The sequence below is a fragment of the Crocodylus porosus genome, unplaced genomic scaffold (assembly GCF_001723895.1).
Source record: "Crocodylus porosus isolate Cpor-Errol unplaced genomic scaffold, CroPor_comp1, whole genome shotgun sequence".
NCBI lineage: Eukaryota > Metazoa > Chordata > Crocodylia > Crocodylidae > Crocodylus > Crocodylus porosus.
This window is the reverse complement of record NW_017728948.1, coordinates 32,604,560-32,614,720: the sequence shown is the minus strand read 5'-3', so window position 1 is coordinate 32,614,720 and position 10,161 is coordinate 32,604,560.

Sequence of the window (10,161 nt, the reverse complement as noted above, 5' to 3'; positions counted from 1 at the left end):
CAACATACACATCTGCACAGAACCGAATGGATCCAGACCATGCTAGGAAAAGAAATGTAAAGCCAGCCAACACATCTCCATCACCCCACACAATAACTGCAGCCCACAACAGAACCATCATCATTTTTGGATCTTACACCTGAGCCTCCAGAAATGTAATATATCTCATAAATGCCATGGTGAAAAATTGTACAGGAGAAACCAAACAACAGCTGCACACCAGAAATCTATCAAAGACAAAAATACCCAATGACTTGTGGGTGCACGCTTCTCACAAGAGAACCACTCTCTCTTCAATCTCTTGGTTCTAATCCTCAAAGGGAATTTACAAAATTCCTTTCGTAGATGAACCTACGAACTTCACTTGATAAACCTACTGGATACAAAAAGTCATGGACTAAATATAGACATTGGATTTATGGTACATTATAACCTGCCGCCATTTGATAACCCCAGGAAACCTCTCTACATTTTACCAGCTACATTCTATCACCAGGTCAACATTCCTCTTTTCCTTCCCCTCCCCCATCTGTCTCAAATTTATTATTTCCCATGGCCTCTGATCCCCACTCCCACACACTTACATTTTCACATACCTGCATTTTGCATACTGGCTTCTATTCCATTTAGAACACAAAACTCTAGCAAACTCTCCTTATGCCTTAAGCAGCGTGTTTGTTGTGCCCAAAACCTTGCAAAGAACATTTTTTCCTACCATTTAGTTGATTTAATAAAAGATATCATATTTACCCAAAGAACCTTGTCTGCCCAACACTGAAGAATGTACCACACTCATTAGTAATTTTCACTATTAACACTGTGCCAGGTTTCTATTCTGAATTTTCTAGCTTCAACTTTCAGCCTTAGATGTGGTTATACTTATGTCTGCTAGTTTAAGGATCCCTCTAAGCCTTATCTAGGTACTTTTAGGTTATGATCATGTCCCCATTTCTTTAAGTAGGGTGATCATATGTCCTGGCTTGGCTGGGACAGTCCCAGATTCTGTAGGCTGGTCCTAGCCAGTTGGTCAAAAGTCCTGGACCAGAGTTCGGTAGGGATGTGAAGCAGCATGGTACACCAGGCAGGTGGGTGGGCAGGCACTGCTGCCACTGTTTGGGAACAAGGCATGCAGACATAAAGGCTCCCTAAAATGCAATATCCACAGTTCCTACATTCCTTGCTCCCACACAGTGGCAGCAGTGCCTGCCCACCCACCTGCCTGGTGTGCCAGACATCTCCATTTTCCCCACTGGACTCTGGCCTAGGACTTTTGACCAGATGACTGGGACCAGCTTACAGAATCCGGGACTGTCCCAGTCAAACTGGGACATATGGCCACTCTATTGTCAAGCCAAGCAAATGGAACTCTAATTATAACACATATAATCCTTTACTCATTGTTGTAGCCCTTTCCTGAATTCGCTTCAATTTTTCAAATTTTTTCTTGAATTGTGGAATATTAATGTTTGTAAACAAAGTTTCAGGAGCACAGCTGCAGATAATAAGGAAGCCAGTGACAATAAACTCAAACTGAATATTTAGGGAAATGATGATGGGAGATGGACATGCACAAATTGTGAGAGCGTACTGATCATATTTGCATCATGCCTTTCTCTCTGACAGCCATGATTTCTGTTTCTTGAATGAACTAGTATTTGTGAATTTCAGTTATAAGTGCAAACTGATCCTTATTATATTTCTCAAATGATAGCTAACAAATGTACTAGTCCAAATGCTAAAGCCCAGAATTTTATCTGTATAATGGATGATTATACAAATACATGTTTAGAAAGGAATGGAGATGGGAACACTCAACACAGTTTCCAGCAGAAGAGACTGTATTAAGTAGAATTTCAATTTAGTATGGATGCAAGCAGCACAAGTTAAAGCAGTCCCTTCCATGATCAAGTTTATGTTCTTCTAAACCAAGGGCAGGCAATTATTTTGGGTGGAGGGCTGCTTACCCAGTTTTGGCAGGTTGTCAAGGGCCACATGGGCAGGTTGTCAAGGGCCACCTTGACAGGTGCCCCGCCCCATGGTCACCATCTTCAGACCAATGTCCCAAAGTCTTGGGACCAATGTCCCAGGGTCAGCACTGGTGGGGCCCAAAGCAGGGCACAGGCTGGTAGAGGTCTGTGGAGCTGGGCTGGGCTGCATCAGCAGAGAAAGAGGGGAGCTGGCCTGAATCCATAGAGCCCCTGTGGGACCCTGCGCTCCTGCCACCCTACTCTGGGCCCCACTGGCACTGGCCCTGGGACACCAGTGTGGGCTCCGTACTCCTGCTAGCTCCTGTACCTGCTCACTCCCAGTGCCCCCCAGCCCTGTGGTACAGGCAGGGAGCAGTGCACAGCCCAGATTCCCTGCTCCCCAGCAGGGAATGAGCTGGTGCAAAGTGCAGGGAAAAGTGGCCCCTTGCTCACCCCATGGCCAGTGCTCCCAGCTGCAGGCACTTGCAGCCCATTCGGGGCTGTCCTGAGCAGGCACAGGCAGCCCCATGTGGGCTGCAAGTGGCTGCAGCATGGGGTGCTGTGCACAGGACAAGTGAGGGGCCACTTTCCCCCGCCCTGTGCTTAGCACCAGCTTGTAACTTGGCCCTGCCAGCTCTGGGCTCGCCCATTGGGGCTGTGCGTGGCGACAGCTGCTGCAGCCTCCCCCGCCCGCCCCCCCCACCTGCTGCACCAGGCAGTGTTTGCTGCTGCTGCCTTCCTGGAGCTCACACGCTGGGAAGCCCACAGGCAGAGCTGGCAAACACTGCCCAGCGCAGCAAGCTGGGGGGGCCGCAGCTGCTGTCACCATGTGCAGCCCCAATAGGCAAGCCTGGAGCCAGCACGGGGCCCAGGCTGGCTGCGGGACTGGGTTAAAAGGTGGTGCTGAGTGCAGGGGGGGAAAGCAGCTCCTTGCCCACCCCGTGGCCAGCATCCTGCCCTGCAGCCACTCACAGCCTGCGTGGGGCTGCCTGTGCCTACTCCAGACAGCCCCACATGGGCTGCGAGTGGCTGTAGCGCAGGGCACCAGCCACGGGGCATGGGAGGGGCTGCTTTCCTCCATGTCAGGAAGGAGCGCAGGGGAAAGCTGAGCATGGGGGCGGAAAAGCGGCCCCTTGCCCACCCTGTGACTGGCACTCTCAGCTGCAGCCGATCACAGCCCGTGATGCTGTCTGGAGCAGGTACAGGCTGCCCCAGGTAGGCTGCAAGCAGCTGCAGCATGGGGGGCGGGCAAAGGGCTGCTTCCCCCCCCAGCGCTCAGCTTTTCACCAGGCCACTTTTCCCCAGGCTCCTCCTTGCCTGGGGTCCTCCCCTGCCTTCCCCCCCCTTCCCTCTTACTTACGGTTCTGGCTTGGGGCAGCCATGTGGTCTCAGGTGGGGCGGGACCAGATGGGCCCTGCTGTTGTGAGAGCCTGTTGGGCTTCCCCAGGGTCCTACTGCCCTCAGTTCCTGTCATTTTTGACAGGAACCAAGGGCAGATAAATATTAAAAGTTGTAAATTGTTCAGGGGCCCCGTGGGCCGGACAGAATGCCCTCACGGGCCAGATCTGGCCTGTGGGCCATATTCTGCCCACCCCTGTGAAAGGAGACCTCTGTGTCTCCTTTTAAAACAAGTTTAGAACAAGAAAAATACCAGCTCCTGAAAGGTGTGCAGCAGACCACAGAAGATGTAGGAGCATCTATATCGCTGATTATCAACCAGGGTGTGATTTTTGTCAAGGGTGTGGGAGAGGTAAGAAGATAAGCTATTTAGGAAAATGCAATCTTAGGCTTGTCCCTTTCTGAAAAATCCCATAAGCACTGTAATATATAGATCAGTTTTTCAAACTGGGTGCCACTCAATTCACCAAAGTTAAGAGGCATACTGCAAATCTGATGAGGGGTGCCTTCAGTCCAGTGAGGGATGCCTTGAGTACAAATAGTTTGACAACCATTGGTCTACATGTTTCTTCATCTGGCTGCGGAGTAGAGAGGCTCTTTCTGCTCAGTAGGAGTTCTCTCTGCTGGAAGAAAGAAAGCAAGGCACAGTTGAATCTCAAGCTGCCTATACACGTGCTCATTCATGTTCTAATTTGAGTGCATAGAATGCATGTTCTAATTCAGGGGTGGACGATTATTTCAGGTGGAGGGCCGCTTACTAAGTTTCGGCAAGCTGTCAAGGGCCCCACCGCTTGACAGGTGCCTGGCCCTCTGGTTGCCATCTTGTGACCTTAAGTCCCACCCCCTAGCCCCTGACCTTTGCCACCAGAAGTCCCTCCCCTTGCCCCTGGAAGTACTCCTTTCAGCAAGGGATTTTGCTGTCTCAGAACCAGAAAAATACCAAATTATATTCTAAAAAGTGATTATCTACAACTTTCATTAATTTGATTAAAAAAAATATTTTTGTCCTGATTTACATGTGTTTGTGTAGTGTATGCAGAGGTGACTACACAACAGCTTTAAATGAAGTCTTATTTTTGTATATTGTATGGGGGGTATAGCTATGTGGGGGTTGTAGGTGTGTGGGTGGGAATGGGGGGAGGGTAGCTGGGGTTTTTTTATGGCAGTGCGAGGGGAGGTGTAGGTGCATGTGTAGGGAGAGGTGTGAATGTGAGATACCCTATGAACACACACACACACTGCCCTGTGCCTGCCTGCACACACATACTCTGCGCTGTGCCTGCAGACATGCACATACTTTGTCTCGTGCCTGCTGACACATGCACACACACATACACACCCCTACCAGTTCGGTCCCATGCTCTGCGGTCTGGGGATAAGTTGAGTGCCACAGCCACATGGTGCTGGAGCAGAGCGAGGTAGGAAAGCAGGGAACTGGCTGGGGGTGGGCAGGGCTGGGCTGTTCAAGCCTGCTGAGGGCTCATTCTGGCTCCTACTGCCCCTGGCTCCAGCCAGCTTTGACAGGGAGCCGGGGCAAATAAATATTAATTTACTAAGGTTTTTAGGGGCTCCACGGGCCGGATAGAATAGCCTGGTGGGCCGTATTTTACCTGCCCCTGTAATCTAACTGAATGCTCAAGTGTTGCCTCACCATTACATATATTAAGCCCCTGTGCATTTTAAAATGGCTGCAGGGGTGCTTTACCTAAACTTTGTTGAATAAGGTTTATAGCATCCCATGGCCATTTTTAACTGCACAGGGGCTTAATACATGTGATGGTGTTTTAATTAGAGTGGCTGCCTGGCAATCACTTTAATTAAAATGTTCCCCCCCACCCCAAGTGAATGCGTAGGCAGCCTTAAAAACTAAGTTGTTCAGAAAGGCATGTGCTTTTGTAGGCAACAGCTTGCTTCAGACTAACACATCTAACTCCTCTCTGCTGGCAGAAAAGAAGGCTTTGTTCACACAGAGGGGCTTCAGTGTGAACTTACTTAAAGTTCTGCTAGCAAAACTTTGCTGTGTAGACTTTACCCCTGTCATCCAAGCCAATTGGTTGTTACAGCACCTCTTGTTCCATCTGCTGTCTGGGGATTAGTTCTCAGAGTACAGGGATTTACTTTTCAGTGTCTTCCCCTTCAACTTTTTTCTGGGTAAAAGTTCCCAAAACATTCCCTTGTGTTTTGATTGGTATCAGCTTGCCCTCTGGGGATAAGCTGCCTCTTGCGCTGGCCAAAAGAATTTTCACACTCTTTAACTATCACCGGAAAAAAAATTGAAAACAAAATTCTGTTCATTCACTACTTTCTAGTTCAGCCTGAAACAATCAAAAACGAAATTGCGGATTTCAGGGACCATTATGCAGCAAGTAAAATTTGGACTTTCTAGAGGTAATGTTCTGTGAAATCTAAGGTGATAGAATTTGGGAATTAGAGGAGAGACTTCATGTTAAAGAAGTTTAACTTCTGAACCATTTGGATACCTAAGCATCCGACAGCCTTTTTCATATGCATTGTTCACACATCAGTGCAAGTCCTCATCTATCCAGCCAGACCTAATCATTATCCATGAAAACCATTTCCTTCCTTCCTTTTCAGTGATAAGCACTGATGTGTTAGTAATTAAGTAGTTAGGCTTCTGTTTTCTATATTATTACTATTATTATTTTACAATTTATGTATCATGTATCCTGCTTCTGTAACAATGTCTATAACGGTAGTTAAATAGAACACTGTGTATAAGGAAACTGCTTTTTCATTTTGATTAACTGATTATTTTACTAAGTGGGCATTAAGTAGTCAGATTTAATGTACTGCTTTCAATAAGTGGAACATTTTTTTTCAGGACAGCTCAAACTCAGAGTTATAATATGTCAGACATTTTCCTATAATGTATCTAAGATCACATTTATCTGAGTTAATGTAAATATAAGATCCTACAAAGGTCATTTCCATTTCTATATACTGGATTCTTGTTCTGTATTTTGCAGAGAAAAGTTTATGCACCACTGGCACAATTTGTTATTATAGAACTTTTAGGTACCTAGCTTTCTAAATAACTTCCCTTTAAAAAAGAGAAAAGATAGAGTTCTAATTTCTCTCATTTTAGGGGTTTGTTATAGGGTAATTATTACTTTCGGGACAAATAATTGTGTTCTCTCAATGTAGTAGACTTTTATAGGTGTAATTCAGGCTTAGCTCTTCAGCTCCCTCAATAGCCTTGGACGGTTCTCAGTTTGTCTAAGTCCAAACACAGATGAAGTAAATGACACAAAAATAATTTACGTACTTATATATATCCACCACTGCAATATTTTAAAAAGTTTTTAGTAATGGAAGTGAAGAGTTTTCAAATATCATAGAACATTGTCATCTTTAGGATTAAAATAAGTGATGCTCATCTGAATAAAGTTAAATGCATGCAGCCCTATAACCTATGAGATATAATCCTATCATTTATTTTTAAAGAGGGCCTTAAGCAAAAACAAAATACACCAAAAAAACCACTTAAGACAAGCTGCTGGGCCCACCTGAAATTATAACCTAGAATTCCCATTAGATAATGGGCTCCTTGCATGCATATGAATCTTCTGGATCTAAATAACTTTTTCTGTAGCACAATGGTAACAGCAACAGATAACTGGCAGTCATGGAAATCTTCAAAGACTGGCAGCTCTTACCATTGTGTATCTGAAATTTTTCAAATTTTATGAAATTTCAATTTTCAGTTCTGGCTTTGGTCAGGTTTTATTGACGACCCGAACTGAGATCTAAAATCATCCTTTTGCCATCAGTTTTGCTGGCAATTAATCAGGGCAAGTGCTTTCAAAAGCTCTCTGTGCCAGCAGAACCCTCCCACCTGTCAACAGAACTGCCCACCTCTGCCATCCCATGACAATTGCCTAAAGATGTGCAAAGACACTCCTATATCTCAGGTGCTACTGCCTGATGCTACCCTTTCATTAGTATGGCGCTCTCCCAGAATGAATACTCTGACACAGCTGCTGTAATGGAGCTACACACAGCTGCCAGAAACATGCAGGTATGCACATTCTTTGGTGGGTAGGCCTAAGTATGAGATTTAGACAGCAATTTCCTTTAAAAATTGTCTATAATATCCTTAAGAAATTGACATGGTTTAAAAAAAAAAAGTTATCAGTGTCAATAGTTGAGATTCAAGATATGAGGGTATGTTAGAGTACAATATCATCAGTTCTGCAGAACTGTCCTTTGTAATACTGCTTCCATGTCAAGATATAGGTAGATAAATTGAGAACAAGATAGCTGAAGCATTTGGTCTGCAGTGTTGAATGCAGATATACAAATGACAACCTTAAAGCAATAATTCATCCTCATTGTACAGCTCTAGGAATACTCTGGCCTTTAAGTATAACAAATGAAGGATTGTGAAGAATTAATGGGTGCAGGAATGAATTTCTTCCTTAGGCTGGAAGATCCAGTGGAGGCAGGGGTAGAGTCCTATGCCCACATCAGAGGAAGCTTCAGAACCTGAGTGATTGTTTCCTCTCCACTCTTAATGGCAACCAGTGCCATTAGAGGTAGTTAGCTGTGTTAATCTCTCTCTGCGTATATATTATTTAGTTAGTCTAGAAGGTGCACATATAGCATGCCTTCTGCCATTAGGAAGTCAGCATGTGCCAGCAGTTACCAAGGTTATTTCCCTGTACTTGGAATAGCAAAAAGTGACTCTGCAGACACTGCTGTGTCGTAGCTGTTGCTAAATGCTTACTTTTTAATGACAATTGCTACCACAAGCAGAAACATAGCAGGTGATGTCCCATTAACAGAGGGAATGAGATACAGTAGAAGGAGAATTCAGTGGCAGCCAAAGGAAAAAGGACAAGACATTACCAGTAGTGACAGCAAAGGGATTCCCTTGAGAAGCAAAGCAAAGAACTTATTAAGAAGGTGATAGAGGCCAAGGAAAATGTGAAGGAATGTGGGAATCTGATTTGAGGAAAGAAAAGGAAAGAAATAGGCAAAGTAAAGAATCTGAGAGAAAGAAAGGCAACCAGGCAGAAATCACCGAAGTGAGATCCTGTTCATCTTTCTCTAGCCTGAGGACATAGTGCTGCCAGAGCTATCTGTGTTTATATTTGGACATTGATAAGGTTTTCTACCCTTCTTCCCCCATATCTTGTGGACAACAATTTTGCAATTTGTGGAGTAAGAACACTGCAAAAAATAGTGTAAACATTGCCATTAGCCATTTAAACTCAAAACAAAAACCTACGGTTAACATATGTTCACAACTGTTTGCAACCAGGAGGGTAAGGATGACCTACCCCCCAGGTTAGACACCTATGTGTCAGGGAGAATGATGGTGTGACAGTGAGAAAATGAGGGATCTGCACATCATATAGGAAGGAGGAGTTCAGTTGACATTAAGTTTACTGTTAGAAAGAGACAGACACAAATGCTTCAGTACAGGAAAGATATGAAGCATGTGCTTAACTATACTATAAGCAAGTCCCACTGAAATCCATGGGACTTAAGACTCTGATTAGGAAAAAGAGGAATGAATCAGGAAAGAGAAGAATGAAAAAGGTAAAGAAGTACATTTTCAAGTCCTGGGCACTGGATGGTAGATGAAGCCATTAGCCTGAATGAGAGTATTAAAAACCCAGCACATAAAATGAATACCAGCGGTGATTTAGGGCATGTCTACACAAGTTGCTAAAGCTCAGCAGACTAATGCACAGTAGTGTATTAGCATCACTTAAAAGATGTGTGCTGGTGCTACTGAGCAATAGCGCCTATTGCAGCTCATTTAGTACCTATTACAATTATTATAATTATGATGCATTAATGCATGTGTAGTTGTGCCCCCAGAGTATGTAACAACTCCCAAGTGAAAGTGAAAATGGGAAGAGCAGAATCCATTAAGAATGGAACAAATCACTAGGGAGGTAGACTAAACAGAAGAGTGAAGACAATGTTGAAAAAAGTCAAGAGGGAAAGACATTAACATTTTGACAACACAAAATTAAAATTGTGGGTCAAATATAGGCATGAAACTTATATTTAAGTTAGAGAGAGGGGGTTTGCTGCCTACAATAGCTCATACCGTTCAGTCTGTCAATGTGCCACCCTACCCTTCCCTCAGCTGTAATTTAGAAACTGATCCATGGTTAGCCCCTATCATTGCAGGGAAAATACTTGAAACTGTGCTCCAAATTTACCCCCAAAACCCCAGAAGCCAAAAGACAAACATCAGAAATTGGAGAGGAACTTTCTAAAAGAGATCTGAGATTTTGAAGACTTATAGGTGGCTGTACTGAACCTCCCCCCCCACTGTGCCTCAGTCTCCTGGCTATAAAATGGGAATAGTTCAACTTCTTTCATGGAATATTTTGAAGATAAACAACTTTAAAGCCCATGCCACTTGGTTACCCTGGGGCCGGGGGCACATAAGTATCTTAGATACACGGGCAGCCTTTCTCTTGCAAGCAGGAAGGTGCAGATGATACTCCCCCAAGTGGCAGACGGAAGAGAAGAAGGGGTACGCGCTGGTTTAGAACGGGGGTGCTCGACCCCCGCGGGCCAGAGCTATCCAAGGGGCCCGAAATTTGGTGTCAGAACAGTAGTATCGTGGATAGTCAAATTTCTGGACTCACGGGGAGCCTCGTGGGCGTGACGGGACGCGTGGGGCCTGATCCAGGCAGGCAGGGCCAGGCGGAGGGCTCGACCCAGAGGTGCCGGACCGGGCTAGGGTGGCGTAAGGTGCAGCCCCACAAGCGGACCCGTGAAGGGTCGGGCTCATGGTCCGGCCCCGGCG